At 54.0% G+C, this 11,128-nt stretch overlaps 1 pseudogene across 1 annotated transcript; it reads left to right on the forward strand.

Annotated features, from left to right (window-relative positions):
• Nucleotides 1–246: 246 nt before the first annotated feature.
• On the forward strand, nucleotides 247–6,594 carry LOC311522729 (glycine N-acyltransferase-like protein 3; annotated as a pseudogene). The gene is made up of 5 exons: nucleotides 247–324; nucleotides 4,312–4,368; nucleotides 4,796–4,868; nucleotides 5,158–5,269; nucleotides 6,138–6,594. The product of its transcript is annotated as a glycine N-acyltransferase-like protein 3 (transcript).
• Nucleotides 6,595–11,128: the final 4,534 nt, after the last annotated feature.

An 11,128-nucleotide genomic window follows, 5' to 3' on the forward strand; every position in this document is an offset into this window, starting at 1 on the left:
GGTTTGTTATTGAGGTCTCTGGTGGGCACAGGTGTTGTAACCAGACTGGTTTGTTATTGTAGGGTCTAACCACAGCATTTGTTATTTTGGCAGGGCTGGAATGTTGCAGACATCCCTTGTGTCACCGGGAAGGTGTGTGCAGAGGGAGTGTAGGGGGGAAGGTCACAGGAACTGATAGGTCTCTCTCACACAGGGCATCCCGTACCATCCTGGCTGGAATTTGCCGAGGGCCCATCCCCACCAGAGATGCTGATCCTGAGCTGCTCCTCCAAGCTGCGGCTGCTGGAGGGGACACTATGGAGGGCCCTGCCCAATACATTGCCAGTGACATGGACCCATCTTTTTTCCCACTTGCCACTTCCTGGCATGGGGATGGGAGCAGAGCAGAAAGTTCTCTCTCCCCAAGGTGATGGGGTGGAGATTGGGCTGGCTGGGGGAAATCCCCAATCTCTGGGTCAAGGGCTAGCTGGGGGGACAGGCTCCTCCCACCAGGTGCTGGCTGCTCTCCCAGCCGCCCCCTTTCCACTCGCATCTCCTGTCTCCCAAAGTCAAACCCAGCAAATTTCTGCTGCTCACTCAACGTAGCCAGCAAGCTCCGCCATGGCAGCCAGTCAGGGAGCTGGGTAGCTCTGCCTCCCTTCATGGCTCCAGGCCTCAAATATATTGGAGGGGGGGGGCGCATCACCAGCCCCTTAGAGGTTTTTAAGGTCAGGCTTGACAAAGCCCTGGCTGGGATGATTTAGTCGGGGATTGTCCTGCTTTGAGCAGGGGGTTGGACTAGATGACCTCCTGAGGTCCCTTCCAACCCTGATATTCTATGATTCTATGATTCTATAAGTCTATGTCTGGGGATGGAGCGGAAATCCTCTTGGGTTTTTAGAGTACCTCCCTGGAGGTACTCTAAAAGCCTTTGCATAAGGTTTCTGGGGAGAGCAGCCTTATTCTGTCCTTCATGGTAGGACACTTTATCACGCCATGCTAGTAGCAAGTAAGCTGGTATCATTGCATGACAAAGCCTGGTAGCGTATGGTCCCGGTGTTTGCTGGCATTCAAGCAACATCCGTTCTTTATCTCTCTGTGTTATCCTCAGGAGAGTGATATCGTTCATGGTAACCTGGTTGAAATAGGGGAATTTAATTAAGGGGCCATTCAGAGGTGCCCGTTCCTACTGGGCTGTTTGCCTGTGGCTGAACAGAAATGTTCCCTGCAGTTGGCCACGCGGTGTGGGGGGGAGGCCATTGGTGCTGAGCTGTTCGCGTTTGGCTAGCAGGGATCTTCCCTGATACCAGCCACGCGGTGGTGTGAGGGGTAAAGCAATCATCCCAGAGAATTGGATGGGGGGGGTTAGTTTGGTTTTTGCTGCTGCACATTAACAGGAAAACTGCAGCACTAAATGGCCAACTCAATGTGCTTTGCTTGGTAGGGGAGAGGAGGGCGCTGCTGTTATGAAGGTTGCAGAAGCCGAAAGACTATGGCTTACCATGGCCGCCTGCAAGCCGAATTTTGTTGCCCGGCACTGCGTGTGTGATCTCTAACACCAAAGCCGCAGGCATTCAATATAAGATGCAAAATGAGACCTTGTACCAAATTCACATGTGCTATGTAATGTGAATAGTGTTGTTCGCCGTGAAAGAGTATAGCCATTGTTCTGTAAAATGTATCTTTTTAAATACTTCACTCCCTTTTTTCCTCCAGCAGCTGCAAATGTTTCAAGCCTCCCTCCTCCATCCCAAAGGCTATCTCAGATAAGCTGGCAAAAAAAACGCACGCGCGATGACATGTTCTCTGAGCTCATGCAGTAGTCCGGCACTGACAGAGCTCAGCAGACTGTGTGGAGGGACACAATAGCAGAGTACAGAAAGTGGCCGATGAACGTGAGGAGAGGTGGTGGCAGGAAGATCAGAGGCGGCATGAGGCAACACTGGGGCTACTGCGGGATCAAACGGACATGCTCTGGCTTCTGGTGGAGGTTCATGAATGGCAGCAGGATCACAGACTGCCGCTGCAGCCCCTGTTTAACCACCTTCCCTTCTCCCCAAGTTCCATAACCTCCTCATCCAGATGCCCAAGAACACGGGGTGGGGGAGGCTCCGGGCACCCAATCACTCCATCCCAGTGGACAGCCCAGGCAACAGAAGGATGTCATTCAAGAAGTTTTAAAGTGGCCTTTTCCTTCCCTTCTACCCTCCTCCCACACCCCACCCAGGCTACCTTGTGAGTTATCTCCCTATTTTAATAATCAATTAATAAAGAATACATGTTTTTTAAATGATAGAGACTTTATTTCCTTTGCAAGCAAGCTGTGATCGAAGGGGGGAGGGTGGGTGGCTTACAGGGAATTTAGAGGTAACCAAGGGGGTGGGTTTTCATCAAGGAGAAACAAACAGAAGTGTCACGCAGTAGCCTGGCCAGTCATGAAACTGGTTTTCAAAGCTTCTCTGATGCGCAGCACTTCCTACTTTGCTATTCTAACCGCCCTGGTGTCTGGCTGCGTGTATTCAGTGGCCAGACAATTTGCATCAACCTCCCACCCCACCAGAAATGTCTCCCCCTTACTCTCACAGAGATTGTGGAGCACACAGCAAGCAGCAATAATAATGGGAATATTGGTTTCGCTGAGGTCTGAGTGAGTCAGTAAACTGCGCCAGCGACCCTTTAAATGTTCACACTCTACCACCATTCTGCACTTGCTCAGCCTATAGTTGAACAGCTCCAGGCTGCCTGTGTACGGCTTCATGAGCCAGGGCATTAAGGGGTAGGCTGGGTCCCCAAGGAGAACTGTAGGCATTTCAACATCCCCAATGGTTATTTTCTGGTCTGGGAAGTAAATCCCTTCCTGCAGCCATTTAAACAGACCAGAGTTCCTGAAGACATAAGTGTCATGAACCTTTCCCGGCCATCCCACGTTGATGTTGGTGAAACGTCCCTTGTGATCCACCAGTGCTTGCAGCACTATTGAAAAGTACCCCTTGCGGTTTATGTACTGGCTGCCCTGGTTGTCCAGTCCCAAGATAGGGAAATGTGTTCCATCTATAGCCCCACCACAGTTGGGGAATCCCATTGCAGCAAAGCCATCCGCTATGACCTGCACATTTCCCAGGGTCACTACCTTTGGTAGCGGCAGCTCAATGATTGCGTTGGCTACTTGCATCACTGCAACCCCCACAGTAGATTTGCCCACTCCAAATTGATTACAGACTGACTGGCGTTGCAAGCTTCCACAGGGCTATTGCCACTTGCTTGTGAACTGTGAGGGCTGCTCTCATCTGGGTATTCTTGCGCTTCAGGGCAGGGGAAAGCAAGTCACAAAGTTCAATGAAAGTGCCCTTATGCATGCAAAAGTTTCACAGCCACTGGGAATCATCCCAAACCTGCAACACTATGTGATCCCAATACTCTGCTTGTTTCCCAGGCCCAGAATCAGCATTCCACGGCATGAGCCTGCCCCAGTAACACCATGATCTCCAAACTGCTGGGGAACGCAGTTTTAGAGAAATCTGTGTTCATGTCCTTATCACCGCGCTGCCGTCGCCTCCTTGCCTGGTTTTTCAGGTGCTGGTTCTGCATAAACTACACAATAATGCACGAGGTGTTTACAATGGTCATAACTGCTGCAGTGAGCCGAACAGGCTCCATGCTTGATGTGCTATGGCGTCTGCTCAGGTAATCCAGGGAAAAGGGTGTAAAATGATTGTCTGCTGTTGCTTTCATGGAGGAAGGATGGGTTGACTGACGACATTTACCCATAACCACTCACGACAAATTTTTGGCCCCAACAGGCATTGGGAGCTTAGCCCAGAATTCCAATAGGCAGCGGGGACTGTGGGAACTGTGGGATGGCTATCCACAATGCACTGCTCAGAATGTCGATGCTTGCCACGGTACTGTGAACATACATTGCCGAATTAATGTGCTTAGTGTGGATGCATGCACTCGACTTTATACAGTCTGTTCCCAAAAATCGACTTCTGTAAAATCAGAGTACTTTTATAGTGTAGACATGGCCTTAGGCTGCCCTGGCACCAAACATAGTTCCTTCTCCCCACTGGATAGCCAGGCAACGCATGAAGGAAACTGGGGCACCAAAAAAATACCCACTTCATCACATGCAACCATCTTGACTAAAGGCAGCCTGTGGTGTCAGCCCTACTGGCAGACAGCAGAGAGTGGCCATTTTGGAAAAGGGCAAAAATCTCTACCAAGGTGCAGAAGATCACGAGACACTTGAAACCCCTACTAAAAATTGGGAGGCTCGTGACAGAGCTGTGAGAGCTGGAATTGCTCTGACACACCCTCCCCCATCTCTGGCAGGTTTACGGTGCCGTGATAAACATAAACCGTGGGAACCTAGCTGGGCACGAGGTTCTGGTCAGTGGATTCATGGCCTGAGTTAAAACCATCCTCACCTGGCCACGCGGAGAGATGCTGCCCCTCAGCCACTGTGCTACACCTAGGGGAATGGCTGACTCAATGGGGTGGCGAATGGGACACAGGGCCTTTCCCCTGGAGGGGGAGCTGGCTCTGATCTGGCCCCAGGGAGGGGGCCTGGCTGGCTTGCGGGGGGAGGGCAGGGATTGGGATCCAGGGTGTTTCTCCTCTAGGGAGCTCCAGGGTGGGGGCCAGATTGGCTTGGGGGGGAGGGATTGGGATTTGGGGCCTTTCCCCTCTAGAGGTCAGGTTGGCTCAGTGGGGGGGGGCAGGCAGAACAGTCACTCAATACGGGTTCCACGTCTCCCCCAGCAGGTGGCATTGGATGACTGATTTCTACACCAACATGAATGCGACATTTCACCAGGACCTGGTCGCCTACCAGGCCCTGCTGGGCAGCACAGGCAGCATCAGCTGGGGCCAGGCCTTCCGCATCCATGGTAACCTCTGGGGCTATCTCATCCTGAGCGCCACAGCCACTGCTTGTCCCCCTCACCCTCTGGGGCCAAATCCCAGCAGACCCCCAACACTGCCAGAACCCACAGGCTTCTCAGGCTGTTCCCATGTGCTCAATGGGCTCAGGACACTGGGCTGGGATTGGCTCACTTGATGCAGGTCCCCTTTCACGAGACCTGTGTGCTGGTGGATTGGCTTGAGCTCCTCTCCTCCCCACATGCCAGGCTGGGCCCCCCACAGCCACGTTCTTCATTCAGTGCTCCCACTGCTCAGGGCCTGTCGCTGCCCCCTGCAAGGCTCCAGGATGGGTGTATGAGTCCTTGAGGGACACCGCCGAGGCCAAGGGGGTGCAGCTGTAGGCATCCAATTATTTCACCTACATTCAGCACTATGCCTGAAATCCAGTCAGTGTCTGCTGGGGAGTGGACAGATGGGGTGGGACAGCTTCACTGGAAAGCCCATGGATTGGCACTGCCCCTGTGGCCTGCTCTCTAGCTGCTCAGGAACCCCACAGACACTGGGCAGCTCAGGATCTGTGTGTGTGTGTGTGTGTGCACATGCATGGTGGCGGGGGCGGGGGGATCCTGCTTACCCAACACCAGAGGTGTTATTTTAGAAAACTCAGGGGGCAGGAAGAGCAAAGCGGTGTTTGAACATTACAGACTATCCTGTACCCTGAAAAGGCAGATGGGGCAAAAAGTGGAACAGATAGACCCATGGGAGGAGGGCAAGCCAAGGTCTAGACGAGCAATGGCGTCACTTGCTCCATAGCAAATGATGCTACTGCACAACAGCTGCCCGACCCACACTCCTGGAGACCTGCACCCTGGCAAGCAACCCAAGAAGAGCACGGACATCCACCTGCCCTATGAAATGGTTCTACCAGCCACAAGGGCCCCTGCGGGGAAGGAGCGTCTTCCCTCCCCAATGCCCATCCAGTCATCAGTGGCTCACTCAGGCCCTCAGCGAAGAGTCTGCCTCCTGGGGATGCTCTGGGAATGGGGAAAGCTTCCCTGAAGGAGACACTCCCTCCCAGACCCGCTGAGCAGGGACATGACAGTGCTGCTCCCATCTGCATTAGTGGGGAAAGGCCCCATGCTCTCAACTTCCCTGAGCCAGCCAGTTCCCTAGCCCCAGGGCCAGATCTGAGCTGGCACCCCACTGTGGGGAAAAGCTTTGTGTCCCATTCCCCACCCTGAGCCAGTCTGTCCCTCCCTCCCCTTGGCTCTACCTTGACCGTCTGTGCTCCCCAGGCTGGACTCTGCCATGTGGGAGACGTCCAGGGACGAGAGCCTCAGCAACCTGAGGAACAAGACGTGGCCCCATGGAGGGACTGAGCAGAGCTGGCAGTACTTGGCCAACCTGATTCACCACTTCCCCAGCTTCTGCCTCCTGGATGCCACCGATCACCCAGTCAGCTGGAGCCTCATGGACCCCTTTGGTGCCATGGCGCATGGCTACACCCTGCCCCAGCACCGTAGGCACTGCTACATGCGGGTGCTCAGCACCATGACAGCCAAGTGGACGCATCCACAAGGCTGCTCCATCTTTGACCACGTAGCCCTGGACAACCTCCCCATGCAGAGACTGCAGGAGAGCCAGGGCTTCCAGCACCAGCCCAGCCTGTGCCATCATTATCCACACCCCAGAGCCAGTGATGGCTCCCAGCTGAGTGTCCTGACCCAGCACCAGCCACCACCTCCTACCTAAGTCCCCTTCCCCAGAAGCCCCTGTGGGGCAGAGCTGAGGGCCAACAGGGTGGCCAGGAAAATCCAGGGCTCTGAATTGGGCCCCATGGAACTAGAAACATCTCCCATCTCTCCAGTGCCTCTTCATAACATAGCACATACCAGCCTCAGGGGTTGGGCCCTACCAAATTCACAGCCCGTTTTGGTCAATATCACAGGATTTTAAAAATAATAAATTTCACAGTTCCAGACATTTGGATCTGAAATTTCACCATGTTGAAATCGTGGGGGTTCCCAACCAAAAATGCAGCTGGGGGGCCAAGTTGCCAGGCCATTCTGGGGGTGGGGGGCAGGGGTTACAGCATTGCTACCCTTAGTTTTGAGCAGCTGCTGGCAGCGGCACTGCCTTCAGAGCTGGGTGGCCAGAGAGCAGCAGCTGCTGGCCGGGAGCCCAACTCTGAAGGCAGTGTTGCCACCAGCAGCAGCACAGAAGTGAGGGTGGCATAGTAGGAGAGGGGCCATCACTTTTTTGGGACAGGAAGGGCTGGTCTTAGGGGTGGGCAATAACCCAGGTTGGTCAGGGAGGTGCCATGCCCTCCGCTACATTTAGCCATCCCAAAGCCCCTTCAGCCTCTGAGTGCTGGGACCAGAGACAGGGAGGGACAGGGCTGTGGGCTCCTACCATGTACTGAGCTCCAGCTGCTAGTCCCAGTCAGGATGGGGAGGGACAAGTCTTCTTTCTCCCCTGCATGGGCCACTCCCTGGGCTGAGTCGGACCCACCTCCAGGACCCTCCCCTGGCGTCAGGAAGCTCCGCGGCTGATGGCTGGGAACCCAGCTCTGAAGGGAGCACCGCCGCCAGCAGCAGCACTCAGGTGAGGGTGGCCACCCTTACATTTGTGACACCGCCAGCAGCAGCAGCAGCAGCAGCGCAGAAGTAAGAATGGCAATACCGTATCATGCCACCCTTACTGCCGCAGTGCTGCCAGCAGCGGCGATGCCTTCAGAGCTGGACGGCCCAAGAGCAGTGGCTGCGGCTGGGAGCCCAGCTCTGAAGGCAGTGCTGCCGCCACCAGCAGTGCAGAAGTAAGGGTGACACAGTATGGGGGGGCTGTCACTTTGGGGGGGGCAGGTCCAACCTTATGGGTGGACAACCCCCAGGGTGCTGTGGCACAATCACAGCCAGCCCAAGGCCCCTTTAACCACCGAGTGCTAGGACTGGAGCTGGGATGGGGCAGGTCTAGGGCACCCCAGCCGAGGGCTCCTCCTGTGCGCTGGGCTCCAACCTCCAGAGCCTCCCCTGGCTGCAGGAAGCTGCTGCTGGCGGCGGCGCAGACGTGCGGGGGGCAATACCACACCATGAACCCTCACTTCTGGGCTGCTGCTGGCGGCATCGCTGCCTTAAGAGCTGGGCTCCTGGCCTGCAGCCACTGCTCTCCAGTCGCCCAGCTCGTAAGGCAGCACTGCCACCAGCAGCTGCATAAAACTAAGGATGGAAATCCCACGACCCCCCTACAATAGCCAGATTCTCTGGGGTAGCCCAGATTTCACAGTCTAATGCATTTTTCACAGCCTCCTTGGGTGTAACTTACCCTAAGTCAGAGGTGGCCAATCTAAGCCTGAGAAGGAGCCAGAATTTGCCAAAGTACAAAGAGCTACAGTAATACATCAGCAGAACCCCCATCAGCTCCCCCCACCCCATGGCTCCCAGCACCTCCTGCCCACCAGCAGCTCTGCCAATCAGCACCTCCCCCTGCCTCCCCACACCTCCTGATCAGCTGTTTTGTGGCATGCAGGAGGCTCAGAGGGGGAGGAGCGAGGGCATGGCAGGCTCGGGGAGGGGGCGGGAAGGGGTGGAGTGGGGGCAGGGCCTGTGGCAGAGCCAGGGGTTGAGCAGTGAGCATCCCCCGGCACATTGGAAAGTTGATGTCTGTAGCTCCAGCCCCAAAGTTGGTGCCTATAAAATGAGCCGCATATTAACTTCTGAAGAGCCACATGTGGCTCTGGAGCCCCAGGTTGGCCACCCCTGCCCTAAGTCCTATAAACGTAGCACCCTGCAGTCCAGCTCCCCTCTGCTGCTCCCTTCCTTAGCTTGTAGGCATCCTAGCAACTGTAACAATCTCCCATCCAATAAAGCTGTATGTCAGCCACAGCTCACAGGCCAGTATCAATGTGGTTGAGTGGCTGTAAATTCATATGCAACCCTCGGGATAAGTCTGAGAACAAACCATTCTTGCTGCTACAACCTGACTGCCAAAGGGGTTTTTAAATCATATTATTTGGGGGCCTGGGGGAAATGTAATTGCAGGATGGCAGAAGACTCAGAAGGTGCTTAAACTAGTAACATAAATGTCATATGTGAAAGTTTTCTGGAAGGGGGAATTAGAAGGCGGGGGGAATAGGATAGAGGGGATTGGAGCTGCAGCAAAGGGAGGGGAATTATGAGGAGATCAGAGGGGCTAGGGGGTTCAGGTGATGTGATGGTGGGAAGGAGGCTAAGCGGGTGTCAGTCACACTGTCAGGGTTCCCTCCCCACTCTGAACTCTAGGATACAGACGTGGGGACCTGCATGAAAGACCCCCCTAAGCTTATTTCTACCAGTTTAGGTTAAAAACTCCCCAAGGCACAAATTCTCCCTTGTACCTTGGATTAGGTAACACTGCCACCATCAAGTGATTTAGACAAACTCAGGGAAAGGACCACTTGGAGTTCCTACTCCTCCCAATATCCCCCTATACCCCCTTTCTTGGGGAGACTTGAGAATAAACAAGGTGAGCACAGACCAACCTTGGGTTGTTTTTTTTTAGTGTCCTTGTAATAAATATAAAGGGAAGGGTAAACATCTTTAAAATCCCTCCTGGCCAGAGGAAAAACCCTTTTACCTGTAAAGGGTTAGGAAGCTAGGATAACCTCGCTGGCACCTGACCACAATGACCAATGAGGAGACAAGATACTTTCAAAGCTGGAGGGAGGGAGAAACAAGGGGTCTGGGTCTGTCTGTGTGATGCTTTTGCCAGGGACAGAACAGGAATAGAGTCTTAGAACTTAGTAAGTAATCTAGCTAGATATGTGTTAGATTCTGATTTCTTTAAATGGCTGAGAAAATAAGCTGTGCTGAATGGAATGGATATTCCTGTTTGTGTCTTTTTGTAACTTAAGGTTTTGCCTAGAGGGATTCTCTGTGTTTTGAATCTAATTACCCTGTAAGGTATTTACCATCCTGATTTTACAGGTCTAGGGCACCCCAGCCGAGGGCTCCTCCTGTGCGCTGGGCTCTACACTCCAACCTCCAGAGCCTCCCCTGGCTGCAGGAAGCTGCTGCTGGTGGCGGCGCAGAAGTGCAGGTGGAAATACCACACCATGAACCCTCACTTCTGGGCTGCTGCTGGCGGCATCGCTGCCTTAAGAGCTGGGCTCCTGGCCTGCAGCCGTCACTTTCCAGCTCCCCTGCTTCTAAAGAAGCACTGTCACCAGCAGCTGCGGAGGACTATGGGTAACAATCCTGCAACCCCCCTACAATAGCCAGATTTCCTGGGGTAGACCAGATTTCATGATCGGTAATGCATTTTTCACAGCCGTGAATTTGGTAGGGCCCTACTCATGGGGCAAGCCACCGCAGTTCCATAACCAGCCTCCCTGGGTGGAACTTACACTCAGTCCTATCAACGTAGCACCCTGCAGTCCAGCTCCCCTTTGCTGCCCCATTCCTTAACTTGTAGACATCCTAGCAACTGTAACAATCTCCCATCCAATAAAGCTGAATGTCAGCCACAGCTCACAGGCCAGTATCAATGTGGCTGAATGGCTGTAAGTTCATATCCAACCCTTGAGAGAAGTCTGAGAACAAACCATTCTTGCTGCTACAACCTGACTCTGCCAAAGGGGTTTTTATCTTATTATTTGGGGCTGTGAGGGAAATGTAATTGCAGGATAGCAGAAGGTTCAGAAGGCGCTTAAACTAGTAACAAATAAATAAATGCCATATGTAAATGTTTGCTGGGAGGGGGAATTAGGAGGCAGGGAGAAATAGGGGTAGAGGGGATTGGGGCTGCAGGAAAGGGAGGGGGACTATGGGGAGATCTGAGTCGTTAGGAGATTTCAGGTGAGGGAGTGGGATATTGGGACAGGATATAAGGTGGTAGGAGGGAGGCTGAGCGGGTGTCAGTCACACTCATATTCTCCCCTCCCATATGTGCCCTGAGATCTGGAGGGGGTCTGTTGCTCTGGGGGTGTCTGAGCCCATCTCCTTGCCCCTGTGTCTGCCAGGATCGGGAGTCCCTGCTCTTTTACAGGGGCGTCTAACCGCTCTACTTGCCTCCCCTCAGGTATGCTGGGATCTAGGGGACCCTTCCTCTCTAGGTGTTATCTGACTTCCTTTTCTTGCCCCACATGTGAGCTGGCATCCAGGGAAGCCCTATGCCTCTGGCAGGGAGCAGAGTGCAGCCCTCCCAGGAGCATGCACCAAAACCACACCACTGGATCGGGGTGAGGAACTAAGAACAAGAAGACTTGGTGCAAAACACAAGCTCCCGAGCCCTGACCAGGGGAGAGGGGCTG

The sequence above is a fragment of the Lepidochelys olivacea genome, assembly GCF_965140295.1.
Source record: "Lepidochelys olivacea isolate rLepOli2 genome assembly, chromosome: 6".
NCBI classification, from domain to species: domain Eukaryota; kingdom Metazoa; phylum Chordata; order Testudines; family Cheloniidae; genus Lepidochelys; species Lepidochelys olivacea.